The 16040-nt window shown below is 35.3% G+C and overlaps 1 protein-coding gene across 1 annotated transcript in view; it reads left to right on the top strand.

Moving 5' to 3' along the window:
• Positions 1–16040, top strand: part of LINGO2 (leucine rich repeat and Ig domain containing 2) — a 481605-nt gene that overhangs the window by 163689 nt on the left and 301876 nt on the right. Inside the window, exon 2 of the mRNA XM_032676784.1 lies at positions 11218–11295. The gene's annotated coding sequence lies outside the window, so the exon portion shown is untranslated. The remainder of the gene's footprint in view (positions 1–11217; positions 11296–16040) is intronic.

Raw genomic sequence — 16040 nt, 5'->3', positions numbered from 1 at the left:
TACTGACAGTATTATTAGCTTTTCAGACATAGTGACAAAAAATACAGCAGCAGGATAAAACCACTTATTTTTGCTTATGCAAATGTTGAGCAGATGGCTCAGCTTCTTCTCTGTGATGGTTATGTGCTCTCTGGTTTTGACATTGTGCAGTGATAAAGACTACAACATACACAGCACATAGGTGTACCACTCTGCATTTTTACTCTATGCATGACAAGCAATGTGTGCGTAAATAATATTAATAAAATACTGTTCTTAGTAAAATATCTGTTTATTGGTATTTAGTCATAAAACTTAAATGCATTGTTAAAAGCCTCATGTGCTCATTTTTTTCTTTTTACAGGAGACTAGACAAACAAAACCAATGTTTTTAGAAAAGTACAAAGCCTACTAATTTATTTGCATTAAAAAATGCCAGTTAGCAGTTCTTTACCTAAAATTTTGTTTGTGATTCAAGTTCATCATGAATACTAAATGTGGTCAGTCTTTGCATGGATTCAAACATTGTCCTTAAGTCATCATCATCATGGCTAGGCTTTGCAAACAAAGATTTAGGAAGGCTCTATCCATGTTTGTTGTAAGCGCGCTGGTGGCTTATGAGGCCAATACGAGACAGACATGTTCGATTGCAAAAGGCACAGCAGGAAGACTCCTTAGGTGGAATACTCTGCAAGACATGATTCTTTCTACATTGTCTTTTCTCATCAAGGGTGATCCTGCGTGCTTTCTCAAAGGCATCAGCAGCGTTATAGATGGTGTGTCTCCAGGCCTCCCGATTGGAGGCCAGAGTAGACCAGTTATGGTGATCAATATGGCCAAGGCTGAGATGTTGTTTCAGGGAGTCCTTGTATCTCCTCTTCAGGGCTCCTCTCTTGCGGCAGCCGGTGGCAAGTTCACCATAAAGCAAGATCTTAGGGAGGCGGTGGTTCTTCATCCTTGAGATGTACCCTGCCCATTGCAGCTGTGTTCTCAGCAACATGGCCTCAATACTTGTGACTGCTGCTTGTTCTAGAACAGATGTATTGGTCACATAATCTGAGCAGTGGATGTTTAGGATTGTTGTCCCTAAGTATTCAGACATGAAAAATGTGGAGAATACTAGCCTGTTCCTCCCAAAATGTTCCAAGTATGTAAAAACTCTTAGGACTCTTTACAGGGAAAGGCCGCAAAATTTAGTTTTGCAATGTTTCTTGAAATAGTTGCAACAGGTTATTTCTTCCAGGGTTACACCTGCATGTTTTGCTACAAAAGTTGAAATCAGTAAAAATATTTTTAAAGGTAATCACTACTTTTCTGTGTCCTGACTGCAACCACCAAACTCTTCCTTAGGAGATATTTCTTTCTCCCCTCCAATGGCCACAATATCCAGATGCTCTTAAAAGAAAATCCTGTTTACACACCAGTTCCTGCTTCCAGTTGTTATTTTTCTAAAGCATGAACCCTCTGGGTCATCTACTTTTATGGGAAAGAAATCAAATGGCCAAGTTTAAATGGAATATTAACTTGGAATACCATCTGCTATATCTTATATTAAAATGCCTTATTCTGTGCCTAGTGTTGCAAACACTTATTTTAGACTGCTGATTTTATTGCAGAAAAAAATGACGTCTATTAATGCTTTAAATCATTGGAAGCATGATTTGAAGTAAGTTTAGCAAAGCCAAATGACATGAAGAAATTGATATGTGCAGATCAAGGAAATCATATCACTTAGGGAGTTATAATTCTTAATTTTATTAAACCTAATATTATTAACTTTTTTCTGCTTGAAAATTTCCATTGTGATTACCAAATCTTTTTCTAATAAATATCATTGCACCTAACATATTCTGTTTTAAAGTCAGTCTTTACAGTTATGTACTGTAAAATGTGCACTTCTGTTGTGAACATTTGGAAATGGTAATCCTTTTTCAAAGATATGGTTGTGGATTTTTTAATTGAGAATAATTTTTGTCAAATCAGAGTAATTCTTTCTTGAAAAAATTAAAATATGTCAATCCATTATTATTCTGAACTTTCCATGCTAAAATTTAAATTAAATACTTATTAACTCATTTTAATTGGAATACAAATGCTTTAATTCACTGAATTAAAATGAACATTTCTTTTTACATAACCCAACTGTTAGTTTGTATTTCCCACTGTGAGGGCAATCCAATTCTTATTTGGTTGTGTTCCAGAAATGAATAGATTACTTTTTGGATTACACTTGCCTTTAGATAAATTTGTTTCATTACAGGAGTTAAATGGCTCTTAGTACCTAATGGAGGACGGTCAAATGTCTTGCCCACTGAAAAGAACAGGAAACAAGACCAATACGGCACTAAGAACATAGTACAGTTTTTAAAGAAAAAAGATTTCATTTTAATTTAGCACTGGCAACTGATGTTGATGACCTGAAAGGAAACATAATTTTTTGGCAAAAGTTTCATCTTTTTGTACAAAAATGAGTAATCACATTTCCTAATAGATTTTTTGGCACTGTTTTTTTTTCTTTTTTTTTTTTTTTAATTTATTTTAGAGACACCATTTGCAGTTAAAAAATAAATTCTTCAGTTCTATTGTAAGCTACCATAGAGTTAATTCTGTTTCTCTTAGTTGCTGATAAATTTGGATAAGACTGTCATCTACTTACTAACATTTTTTAATAGCTCATGCCTATCCACTGCATTTTTCTTTTCTCCCATAATTTTGGGAGGAAGCAGAGACTGTAGCTATGGAGTCACAGCCCATCAAGCTTCCTATTGCAACAACCAGCTTAAAAATTACAGTGGGTGTCAATCTCTATAGTATCACAGAGTCTATAACATGCAAAACTTTTTCTGTACCAATTGGTGTCATTAAAAGTCTACAAATCTGTCTCCGATTGTAATCTCAATTTCATAGCCTTCTTTCTAAAGTCGGGGAATGTGATTGTGGATTTGGTGTAGTGGTCCTGTTTCCACTAGGCTTGAAAACTATAGTCTTTTCCAGACCTGTTCTGGGAGTCTATTTAATCTGTAAATTCAAAGGGACTTTGAGCAATTATAAGAAAGACTATAATTGCTGAGAACTTGCTGAAAATACGGGGAGAAAAGTTCACAAGTAGATAATCCCTAGTAGAAATTATGTTAGTATTTAAAAAAAATGGAGAGGGTCTTAGACTAGCATAGAATAGAAACTCCAACATTTCATTTCAGTATCTGAGTCCAGCAGAATTAAACTCATGTTCATGCTGTGTTATCCCAAAGGTAATGAACATAAACAGAAACCACAAGGAACCCACACTGTGCACTGCAGAGATGATCAAAACTGTGCCAGTTTTGAACTTGTGCCAGCCTCTTGCAGGAATGTGAGGAGTGTTCACATCATAAACACCAGGGAATTTGCAGGAACTCTATTATTGTAAACACAGAGATCTCATATGAATGGAATCTCTGCATATCCCAAATAGAAAGTATATTCCCTAAGACAGCACCTGGAACACTGGTAAGTGGTAGAGATTCCAGTGGAATTAGCTCGAACCCAGTGTACCTGCAGTAACAAATCAGTCAAGTGGTTAAGTGGCTCTGCCTGAAGCCTTTCCATCCATGTCAGGATTCCCATGTCTTCTTTATCTGACAAGACTGTGGAAAATATCTGCATCCAAAGTGACTACTGTGAGTTTTTGAGTAGAGGAAAAATGTAGCTATCTTGTTTCCCAAACAGAGTTCACTCCTAAGACAATAGTTGCTACTGATTTTGCCCTATGTTGCAGACAATAAGCACATCCCTGGTGTAAATGTACAAGAAAGCTTTTAGTCTACATGATTCCTGACATTTCAGATTATTGGTTGCAATAAAATATCTTTCTGTGGAAAAAAAAATATTAAAAGCTAGAATTTGTGAAAGTTTTTCTATATGATCTTTTTTAGGTCCAAAATGTCATAATACATATTAGAAATCTTATGAAAAACCTTCAGTTCGTCAAGAAGGGAGATGTGCATATATGTAGAAGTCATGGAGAAAGATTTTATGATCTACTTTGGAAGTATTTATAGTGAGAGCTTTTAACCTGTATGAGGATAAGAAGAAGGTTTATAAAAGCCACTCAGGGAAATGAGTTCAGTTTTTTTGGGCAGTTACAGTTAATTCTTTGAAATAATGTGCTTTAAATAACCTCAATATGTTTTCTGAATGTCTGAAATGATGAACAATAATTGGAAAAATAAATCACTACTCTGGATATTATCAGTGGTGTGGGGTCAGTTTTCTTTATTTCCTTGGAGTATTTATCAGCTGAATTAAAGCGTTTTATATTTCATCCAAAATATCAGCTCAGCATCTCAGTAGTATCTCAGATACCATTTAGGTGGAATACATTTCTAATTCCTAGTATGTTGGCTCAAACTACACACACTGTACTCACAAACACAGGCTACTTTAAGTGTATATTTTATCTTTCTGTTTTGGATGCCCAGATGGTATTCTGTTTGCTTTGGGGTAAATTCATGAAATGAAGCATCTGGAGTTCAGAGTGTTTTGATTTGCTTCGCTAGCTTCACCAAGCTCTGACTGTATTACAGAATATTTGCTGCTAGAGCTCTTACCCTCAAAGTAATGTTGCCAAAGGGTAAGGAAATCATAAATGTGTTGGCACTCCTTTCCAGATTACAATTCTGCTAAGATTACTGCAAACCTTAAGTGCAAGAGCGCAGTTTACCAACCTGAAGATGAATGCCATGTGTTTTATAAACACAGTCCTCTAAAATGAAGCAGGTCTGCACTTCAATCACCCATCAAGTTACAACTGCAAGGTCAAACAACACTTTGCTTAGTGTAAGAACATTCATAAAAAATTGATTTAGTTATAGTGACAGTTCCATGTTCTCTTTTATATTGCAAAAAGATATGAATTACGTTACAGGTAAATTACAGCTGTAAAATGTAGTAACTCTTATGTATCCATGCTGGAGATTTATTTTATAGATGTAACTTCTTAAATTCAGGCTCCTGTTTCTGTATATGACTATGAATAGGGATAAATCCTGGGTATGGAAGAGAAAGAGGAAATCTCACAGGCAACTTGATTTTGTTGCCTGAGAAGTAGTAAACTAAATAATTCCTTCATTAGTTCTTCCTCCTTTGGTAGTCCCCACGAATTTTAGCAGCACTTGTCAGGCCATACCACTGGCACTAAACCTGCTCTGTGTATCCATGGCTAAAGTAAATAGCATATTTCTTGTCTTTTCCAGGCATAGAAATGATGCAGTGCCACTTTGAATAATAAAAGATTAAACATGCTTACCCGCCAAAGCTAACACCATGCCTTAACTCTAGGATTTGCTGTCTCACGTTGATTGTTGTAATTATGTAGTAGATCTGTTTTAGGTGGTGTTGAAATTAAACTTTTCTTTTTCCTAATTTTTTTTTTGGTCATGAACTTATCCTTACATTCTTGCAGTAAGTTAACCTTGTTTTTGAATGGCCAAAACCAAAATACTCATTTTTCCACCAGAAATTAGCTTTATGCCTTGGAAAGCAATGTTGCTATTGTAAATAATAGAGGCAAAAAAAGAGGGGTGGGAGGCACCTGAAAAACAGAGATTATGTCCACCTGTAGAAAATACAAGAGTACTATCAGACATTCTCAAACAAGTTCATGTTTTTCATATCTGTTCTTGTAATTTCTCATCTCTTCCTGTCCCAGAATGTACCTGATTGAAATGGGAAACATTCCTGTAAAAAAGGGCTTATTCGTTCGCTTTGTCACAACAAATCGTTTTTTCTGAATCGGCAAGGAAAGATTATAAAATGGGTTGATGCAGCAGTCTATTATTACATCCTGTAATTTCATTAATTCCTTTTTTTTCTGTTAAAGACTGATTTCTTTGAACTAACTATCATGCAACAAAATAAAGCAGTCTGTTAAACTTCATGCAGTTGACACCTACAGTTAACAGTGATAGTTGAGTGTTAAATGGTGCAAGTGGGTACTGAGCATTCTAGATGTTTGGGTTGTGTTTCTTCCATTCAGTGTGACATGTTTGAGCTGTGTCTCTAGCTCTGGCAATTTCAAATTGTTATCTAATGTAGCTTTATCAAGTCTTGGTTCATAAAAGACTGTGTGTCTTCCCACTATCCATGATAAAATGAGATGATTTCTGATAAGAGATTGATGTAATAATTTCAGCTACTGTAGCCACTTATTCCTAAATGTCTCCAAAATTTTGAACAAAATTAAGAGTGGTTCTGAGAACACTGAGTATTCCACAACTGTAAGAGGGCACATCTGTTGTGTTTTGGTGTTACAGATTATTGGAAGTAAGTTGATAATTTCATTGTAAGAAATATTCAGAATATTTGTCTGTCCTTAAGAAATTCTTAACAGCTGATGTGTGACAAACCAAAGAGTGTTTCATCCACCACGCAAGGAGGTGGGGTGGGATGGCTGAGAGATTTCAGTAGGAGGCATATACCTATAATAGTTACCTTTATGTTTGGAATATCACAGATTAAAATAAAAACCTAGAGATGGTACATGTGTATATATATATATATATATATAGTCAAGACATAACAAAATTGCCTTCTGGCTTTCCAGATGTATGTAACAAGATTTTGGTAGAGGGCTGTAAACCTGGGAGCTCTTGAGAGGTATCAAGAGGAATCAAACTAACAATTGTGTAGTCTTTATGGAGGAATGCTCTTGGTTGTAGGAATGCTCTTGGTTGCAGAGAACAAGCACTGAAAGGAGAGAGTCAGGTGATTATCTGATTAGCTTTAATCAAGTCACACTTTAACATTTATCCTGAAGTGAAGGGTTTTTTCTTTCATGTCTTTATAATTTTAATTTTGCATCTTATTTTTGACATTTTGATAGTGACCAATTATTGTGATTTCCATGGGAAAAATTAGTAAATTTCTAAAGTCATAAAACAAATGTTTGAGAGTACTGATTTTAAAAAGACCATAAGCTAATTCACATCACTTTCATCTGTAATGGTTCTTAAACTTTTAACTTAGTCAGAATTCATTCTAATTGAAGGTTCTGTGATTATGAAAAATGAAGAGAATGACAGAATTTAATTATTTTTTTGCAGAATGCCTCCATATTTTGACTTTGAACAAAAGCATCAATAAATTTGTATGAACTCTGTGGAAAGGAAAAGAGATAATATATCATTTGGCTTAAAAAGTCTGCAATTGTTTAGTTTTCAAAAATCTCATGCATAATCATTCAAATGGAAAATGGAGAAATGGATGATTATATAACTCAAGTATATTTAAACAAGGAAATTTTACCATCTTTTTTCCATTTTTCTCATGATTTTAAACCTGAAAACATTGCCTTTGTTCACTTTTGATCACTTGTGATAGCAGAAATAAAGTGAAGGGAGATGTGCATTTTAGATCAGACGATAAAATATACACCCAAGACTATATCCAGTTTCTACTGGTTAAATATTGGAAATTATTGAAAAGATCATGGGAGATAAGTTTTACAAGTCTTCAAGAGTATATAACCCAATGCCTTCCCCCAGTGCTGCCTCTGGCTATATACGTGTGAATTATCACAGATGCTTACCCATGTTTCATGATGACAGAAACACTGGATGTGCCATAGCTGCCATAGCTGTTATATTTCAGTGCTAAAATATCCCTAGGATTTTTCCATAGGAAGTTTAACCTCTTCTGCAATTTAAACTCAGTACATTCAGTTGTGTCAATTTTAACATCTTATTTTTCTATTTCCAGTATTTTCTTGCGTAGTATTCTGGAATGCTAAAATGTAATTACTTATTTGAGAGTATAGTATGTCCTTTAACTCCACATAGGAAGCAGTGGATATTTCAATAAAATGTCTACCCTCACAAAGCTACACTTCCACTGTCTTGATCTGAAACTCCTCTTAGCTGGGGAGAGTGAATGAAGTCAGGAGAAGAAAGAGGTGCATATGGGTTACAGTTAGTCTGGCACAACTTATCAGGTGTACTAAAAGCAGCAAAGGTTTGGAAAGTTTTATTACCTATTCCTAAAGGTGACTCTCAAAGGTCTTGTTTGAAGAACTCAGTGTGTAGGAGACATTTTTGAATTAATTTCCTCAACACCAAGTTCTTTCTTTCAGGGAGAGTGTGATATTTGTGTCCAACTTGGTTTAGTTTTTCATTAGCTAGTTCATATAAGGTTTTAAAAAACTGGCTCTAAGCTGGCTGAACATGAGCCAACAGTGTGGCTGGGTGGAAGAAGGCAAATAGCATCCTGACCTGTATCAGAAAGTGTGGCCAGCAGGACCAGAGCAGGGGTCATCCCCCTGCACTCACCACTGGTGAGGCCCCATCTAAACATCTGTGTTCAGTTCTGGACCCCTCACTAAAGGAAGAACATTGAGATGCTGGAGCGTGTCCAGAGAAGGACAATGAAGCTGATGAACAGTGGTTGAGGCAGCTGGGTTTGTTAAGCCTGGAGAAAAGGAGGCTCAAAGGGTATTTTATCACTCTCTACAACTACCTGAAAGGAGATTATAGTGAGGTGCGGCCTCTTCTCCCAGATAACAAGACAGGATGACAGGATATGGCCTCAGGTTTCACCAGGGCAGGTTTAGATTAGATATTAAGAAGTTAATTTCTTCATGGAAAGGATGATCAAGCAGTAGAATAAGTTGCCCAAGGAAGTGATGGAGTCACCATCCCTGGAAGTGTTCAGAACATGTGTGGATTTGATATTTGAGTATATGGTTTAGTGGTAAACATGGTGGTGCTAGATCAATGGTTGGATTTGATGATCTTAGAGGGTCTTTTCCCCCTTCTTAACAGGATGGGGAGAAAATTAGACAAGAAAGTTTATGGGTCAAGCTAAGGTCCAGGAGATCACTTACCATGTATTGTCATGAGCAAACCAAATTCAATTTACAGAAACCTAATTTAATTTGTTGTCAATTAATAATAGAGTAGATTGATAAGAAACAAAACCAAAATAGAAAACACCTTCCTCTCATCCTACGCCACACTCCTCCACCTTTCCAGTCTTAAATTCACCTCTTTGATGCCCAACTTATCTACATTCACTGTTATGTCTAAAAGTTGCTGTGTGTTTTGACATTTCTTGTGATTTCATCATAAAGATAAATAAACTGTCTAGGAATGATTTCTGTCTGTCAATAGAACATTTCTTTTGTCATTCTTATGCAATGGGTTGTGAAATATCCTAGTGGTTCTTTCTTCCTGCTTTCTTGTATCATCAGTTATTTTCATTTCTTCAAAAAATAATTAATAGAAGATAGCATTTGAATTTCAAAATATTTCCCTCTGTCTCTGGTAGATGCAAAAATAAAAGCAGTACAATCAGATTTACACATGAATATGAGTTTCCATCAAGAAGAAAATGTTTAAGTTTTTTCCATGTCTGGAGTTTGGACTATTCTTATTTCAGGAAAATAATGGAAATCTAAAGTTTTTATTCCATGACAATTGTTAAAAAAATTCCATGGCAAATTTTCCACCTGCACATCTTAATCTTCTCACTTACACAGTGGGGTGAGGGTGAAGGGTACTGTGGTATTATTTGGTGGGGTTTTTTTGTGATACAAACATAACAGAACAACAGGTCCTACAGAACAACAGAAAGCCAAGAAAATTGAATAAAGAAGGCCAAGAAGACTGAGAGCTGAATTTGTAGAAAATTTTCCTAATCTATCCCCTCTCTCAAACTAATTATTTCAAGGGTAGAATATTTTCAGGTACGCCCATTGTGACCTGCATTACAAAAAAAAAAAAACAAACCAAAAAAACCCAAAAGAATTGTATATAAAAATGAGGAGTTGGTTTTGTTTCTTTGGGTTTTTTGTTGTTTTTTGGGGTTTTTTCCCCCACAAAAGAAGCTGATTGAAAATGACCTGCTAGGGAGATAATAGAGAACTGTTGCAAATCTCATGCCAAAATTACTTCTTTGGCAAATGGGCCAACTTCTTCTCTAGGGAAGCAACTGTGTTTAGTGGAGATGGTACTCTCTGGAGTGCTGGCAGCTCATTGCTGCCTTCCAAGGCTCCTTCAGCAAATTGCATAAATTCCTTATGTTGCAGTTTCATTTTGCAGTTCAGCTATTGGTCCATGTACCTTGTCCATGACAAACATATAGTATAATATCATATAAATAATAGATACATATAAAATATAAAATGATTGCATTAACTCACGTTTGTAAACCACATAGCAAGTTAGTTGAGTGAGAATTGGATAAAATATTATATTTCTTCATGAAGTTTGTATTTACTTGCAACGTCTGACCTTTCTGATAATTGTAGTGTTTTTATTATATGTTATTATTATTTATATTATATTCTATGAATATTTTAACTCATATTTTTTCATTCTTTTTTTATTTGGTGGGGTTTTTTCACAGTATAATCTCTGTCAGATCAAAATGTCATTTTTGTAGACATGCAAGGTTGTCTTTTTCAACCATTGTGGAAGATCTTGGAAAAGTCATTTCTATGTGGCAAGATGAATAATTTTCTTCTTTTGGTTTGTTTTTTCTGAAAAGCATATGGAGGACATGTTGATCAGAAGAGTCCATAGTATTTTTTTCAGATTAATTTTGAAATAGTACAGTCATTACTAGTCTTTGACATCAGTGCAGTTTTGGGTTATCGTATAATCTGTGGTCCTTTCAGGCATATTCTGATCCTGAAACACACACAGTTCAGAACTTTTGTTAACTCCTCAACTGTCACTGTCTAAGACAGCTGTTTTTTCATGTGTCCTGTTAAAATAAATGAAATGTTCATATTTTAATTCAATATGGCAACACAATACCATTCTAAAAAACTCCTTTCTTACTGACGGAGAAAGCTGTGGAGGTGCTTAATTCCACCACCAGCAGAGAAAAGTAGTTAATTCTACTACTGAAGAGAATTTTTTTCTTTGTCTCCATTCTGGGTTTAGTGCTTTGTCAGCTTCAGCTTCAGATCCTTTAGTAAGAGTCTGTCTAATCTACTGTAGGAAACACAGTTGCCTCCTCCCCTTGAGTGCCAGTGAGTGCACACTATTTTTTGGTGTTATTAGGAGGTTTCAGTAGCCTCTAACCCTATTCATCTCAGCAGACACACTTATGGCTCTGACAATCTATTCCATTCCTTTTTGGATAAGAGCTAAATATCATTCTAAAATATCTCAAGGCATTTCACTGAAAGCATCACTATTTCAAAAAGCTCAGTACAACTGACAAGACTAAATATATTTTCCTCTTTTTGTTTTCTAGTAAGTGAGCAGTGGAGCTAGAAAACCTGGCAGAACTCTTTGTCTTTCCTGCTTGTATCTGTGGAAACTGGTTTGCAAGGTAAATGTTCCATTTTAATTGACTATAATTGTATACTATTATAGTTTCAGGTGTCTAGAATGACCTCATGATACCTCTAGGTTTTAAAGAAAATGCCCATGCTTAAGCTTTCCTCTACACTTTCAGCACTGAATTGTATTAGAATACTCTTACAACTTAAAATAAATGCAATTAGTTCCTTTGGATCCATTAACAAATACACCTCCCTCTCAAGAAGACCGTAAATGTATGCCAAGGTCTAGGTTATTTGTGAGTTTCTGGGGTATTGCTCCAAAATTGCCACCAATCTGAGTGAAAGAACAATTAAGATGAATGTGAATGCATTTATTATGTCAAGATGCAGTCTCTGTATTGTTATGTATTGGTGATGTTGTGTTTATCGATGGTTTTATTAGAAGGAAGACTGAAGGTGATTCTTGAGACCCCTGGCTATATTTACAGTCTTGCTGAACAGTTTTTAAAATGAGAGATTCTTATTTTTGCTCTTAAACATAGGTTTTAATAATGATATTGGAAAGGTAATCATGTTACATATTTGGACAATTTAGTTTTCTAGAGTTTAAAAATACATCAGGGAAACTGGCTTGTTTTGGGAATTAATCACATGACCACGGAAGGCTACTGGTTCTATCAAGAGAATTATGTCCCTTAATACCTTCCTCAGTTTTGGCTAAGGGTCTAGGCTAAATATTATTCTTTCCTTTGACCTTTTCCTTGTCCCATCCCTTAATTTTATCTTTGAAGTTGCCTTAGTTGTCTGGAGGAAAGAATATTCGTCTCTAGTCATTCTGCCATTGAAAATGGCTTTTTTAGTCACGGTGAAAAAAAGAGTTTTCAAAAACTCTCCTCTTATATGTCGTAAAGAATTGAACCACAAGCTATGCAAAAGCTGCTCCAAATGCGTGCTTTTAAAATGGAGTGCTGAGCAGAAGAATTACCCCCTCTTGACAGAAGTGCCACTATTAGCTGTATGTTCAAAGTGGAAAATTGGGAAAATTGGCCCCTTTGAAATATAAAATCAGCATCCTTCCTGGCACCTGAAATTGGGGAGTGAATGTTCTACTCTTCAACATTTGTTTAACGAGCTGAAATCCAAGGCTGTGCATTTTAATATATTGTATTTCTTAAGCAGGGTGAGAAAAAAAAATGAATCAGTTTTTGCTGTGAGTGAAACCATGCTATGAGATGGTGAGTGGTGACTGTAAAAAAAAAAAAAAAAAAAAAAAAAAAAAAGTAGCAGCATTTCTTTCGGGGCTCCTTCTGAGGATGGAAGCCATTTGTAAATACAGAAAAAGGATGACTGGTGTTAGGAACTGCCTTTAAGGTGAGGGGCTAATAGATCCTTGAGGCAGATTAGAGTGAAACAACACTGAAAGATCAGTGTTTATAGGAGAATATATATATATATATATATGTCCTGATTTATATATATATAATGTCCTGATACCTCCCCACGGGGGAGGTATTACAACTGAGTGTAAAGGAGGACATTCCCATAATAAAAAGCACTATCCTGCCTCCACAGGGTCTGCTTCTTGTCAGCCTTCTCCCTTATCTATCTCAAAACCCAGCTCCTAACCTCCTGTGGCGGTGCTCACCCCTTCTCTCTTATGTGGATCAGAGGTTTTGTAATCACACACCCAAATCGTCCTCCTTCCCTCTGGCTGAGGGATGCAAACCTGGCCCCAGCAAAGCACCCTACTGCCTCTGCAAATGGTCCATTGTTTGAGTCCTTAATCAGTCCCTCACAGCTGGTCAGTCTTGCCACCTCTCTTTTATCTACTGGAAATGGAGGAATACTTCCAGTTGTGAGGAAGAGCCCAATCACAATGATTTTCCATGCAGATGCTTAGGCATTGAACAATCAGACTTGCCAGAAAAATGTGGGTGGTGTTGCATTTCAAAGTGGTGCTGGTGCAAGGTCCCCAGGCTTCATACTGTGTTACATGGGTATCTTCTATTTGAGTTTGTGAATCCAACAGAAGTGGGGAATCAGAAGTCTGATGGCTAAAGCCACAATTTTACAAGAACTTAATCACAATTTTCATGATTATGCTGCGTTATGTTTAATGAAAAGTTAGGTATGTACTTAAACACTTGCAGAATTGGAATATATTTGGCTCAATGGTAGCTAAAGAAGTGAGATTGAAAATGATGAGTAAAATTTCCAAAACATCTATGTGTGACATAGCAGCAGGCATGAGCTGGTTTTTCTGTGTCATGTGTGATAATTTGGTATCTTAAGCAAGATAGAAATGACAAAAAATTAATATAATGTTTTAAAATACCATTGACAAAGAATATTTCATTTTATTCCAAAATACTCTTATGATGATTTTTTATCCACAATAACCACCTCTGACCTAGTGGACTTCCTTTGGCTATATGTGTAATTCAATCTGAAGATGCTAGTGATTCTAATGAGTTATGTGCAATTTTTGACATTGACATTTCAATAGCAAAACACCATTATTGAGTTTGGAGTTAGCAATACGTTACTGCCAGTGAGAATAGATTAATCTGTCTTTATGATGATGATGTTGTATGGGGTAATGAGATGTTTTTAATCAGCAAAAAGGGTAGGTTTAGAGTTGTAATTTGAACATTTTATTTTTAAAAACTTTGGAGAATTATTGTGAAGTAAATTGTCTTTTATTCTGTCTTTTCTTTTTCTCCTTCTGAAAAGATCCATTACTGCCTATTTAACTTGTTTCCCTAGTGTTAACCAGCACTGCTGTAAGAACTGATTTTTACCCTCAGTTTCATCCTGCCAGGGTATCAGGTAATTTTTGTATTATCAGATATAGCCAAACATTGTATGAGTGTAGTGCTTGTCTAGAAATAATTAAGTATTATTCTAAAGTATTCTATATTCACTTATATTCCTGATGCTTAAGGATCTCTATTTCTTGAGTAACTTCCCTGAATGTGATATATTGAATTTTTATATTGAGGAAAAAATGCATCTCTTTAACAGTCCTAGAGGAGAAAACAAAAAAAAAAATTCTAGATGATTGTAATTTTTTTTCTGCTCTTTATTCTATGAATCTAGATTTTTAAAAGTACTTATCCAGGGGTGTGGTAGTCTAAGTAGTTAAGGTTTCTCATATCTCTGAGCGTACCAGTCTGGTTGCCTAAAAATAAGTCAAGGCTATCATAACTGCTATGCTTTTGAGACAGGAAGCTACTGTTCTCCATTCTGAAATGGAAAATTTGAATAGTTGTGTTGAAATTACTATAAGTACATACAATGTGATATGTAAATAAAAAGATCAAATCCCCTCAGGTTTAAAGCATCTAAATTTTAATCCACATGGTTGAATAATCTCTGACAATTCAATCTAGTATCTTCAAAAGTAAAAAGTGACTTTGATCAGATCATACAGCCTTAAGGGATCTGATTTTCACTAAATTCTGACCATTCCTTTTATGAAATTCAGGCTTTTTTTTAAATTCAAAATGCATACCCATAAAGTCACTTAGAGAGATCTTTGCTTACACTGGATCTTCAAGACTTGCTGATTCTTGAAACTACCAGAATAAATTAAAGGAATCCATTTCATCCTTTCGGGGTGTTATCTTGAGCTGTTATGTATGCAGTCATCTGCATATATTTCTCTGAGTTGTAACTGGAGTTACATTCTAATTGTAATAGGACTTTAAGTGTTAGGATTTATTTGGGAGTCCTTAAATTTGCTGAATATGAGTGTTGATTTTCCAGATGAAATTCAGAAATAAGTTCTGGAGTATGGACTTGAGGGATATACACTCCAATAGAATCAAAAAATGTTTAAAACTGATGTACAGGAAATAAGACCTTTCTCTGGAGAGATGTGCAGTTCATTCAGTGAAGACACTCCAGTTTCTTCCCTGATCTCTCTAAACATTAAGTCATGTCTATATTTACAGGGGCCTAGAATTGTTGTTTGGAAAATAGAAACTTAATCTCAGTGTTCTTTGTTTTAGAAAAGTAAGAATGTCAAGCAGAGCTGAATAAAAATCTTAAGAGAAACAGTCTACTGGAAAAAGGAAAGCTACAATCCACAAATAAAATGATGTTTTCTTTATGGGTGGAAATGTTGCAAGACTTTGTCATACAACTACTCTGAAGCCACTTCCTGTGTTTTGCAGAAGATAAAGCCATAAGAAAAGGTAGATCTGTTGTTTCCTTTTAGTATCAATGCTTCCATTTTCTATCTTAAGCAATACACCATTTTAAATTGTGTATCTTCCTTGAAACAATGAATTCAGTTCTTCCTTGACTTTCCTTCATGCCTCACTCACAGTTCTCCCGTGCAGCTTTAAATCTTTCCAGTTTGCATTTTCATCATTGCAGCCCAATCTTTGGTATGGAATTTTAAAATGAGAGCTCATCATAGTAAAGTACTGTGCTGCATTTCATTAATCAGAAAGTATATGAGCAGGAAAAAAAGCAATAACTTTGTATACTATTACTGTCAATACAAGGGTGACACTTGAGCTACCGCGATAATAAGGGGTAAAAGGAGACTTTAGCAAGATAATATATGTAACTGTTTAAAACTGAACTGAGTGGGTTGCTTTATCTTGGTGTTGAAAGAAGAATTTTCATGCCTAAAACTGGTTTTCTGACTGGCAAATACCAAACAAAACCAGATCAAATTATAAATGATGATCTTTAAGGTACCTTCCACCCCAGGCTGTTCTATGATTCTATGATAAAAAATATGTTATATAACAGCAGCTTGCTGACATACAGATTTTTA

Source organism: Chiroxiphia lanceolata, chromosome Z (assembly GCF_009829145.1).
Source record: "Chiroxiphia lanceolata isolate bChiLan1 chromosome Z, bChiLan1.pri, whole genome shotgun sequence".
In the NCBI taxonomy this organism is placed as follows: Eukaryota; Metazoa; Chordata; class Aves; order Passeriformes; family Pipridae; genus Chiroxiphia; species Chiroxiphia lanceolata.
Note: the sequence above shows the minus strand (reverse complement) of the source record. Positions and strands in the feature narration are given on the sequence as shown.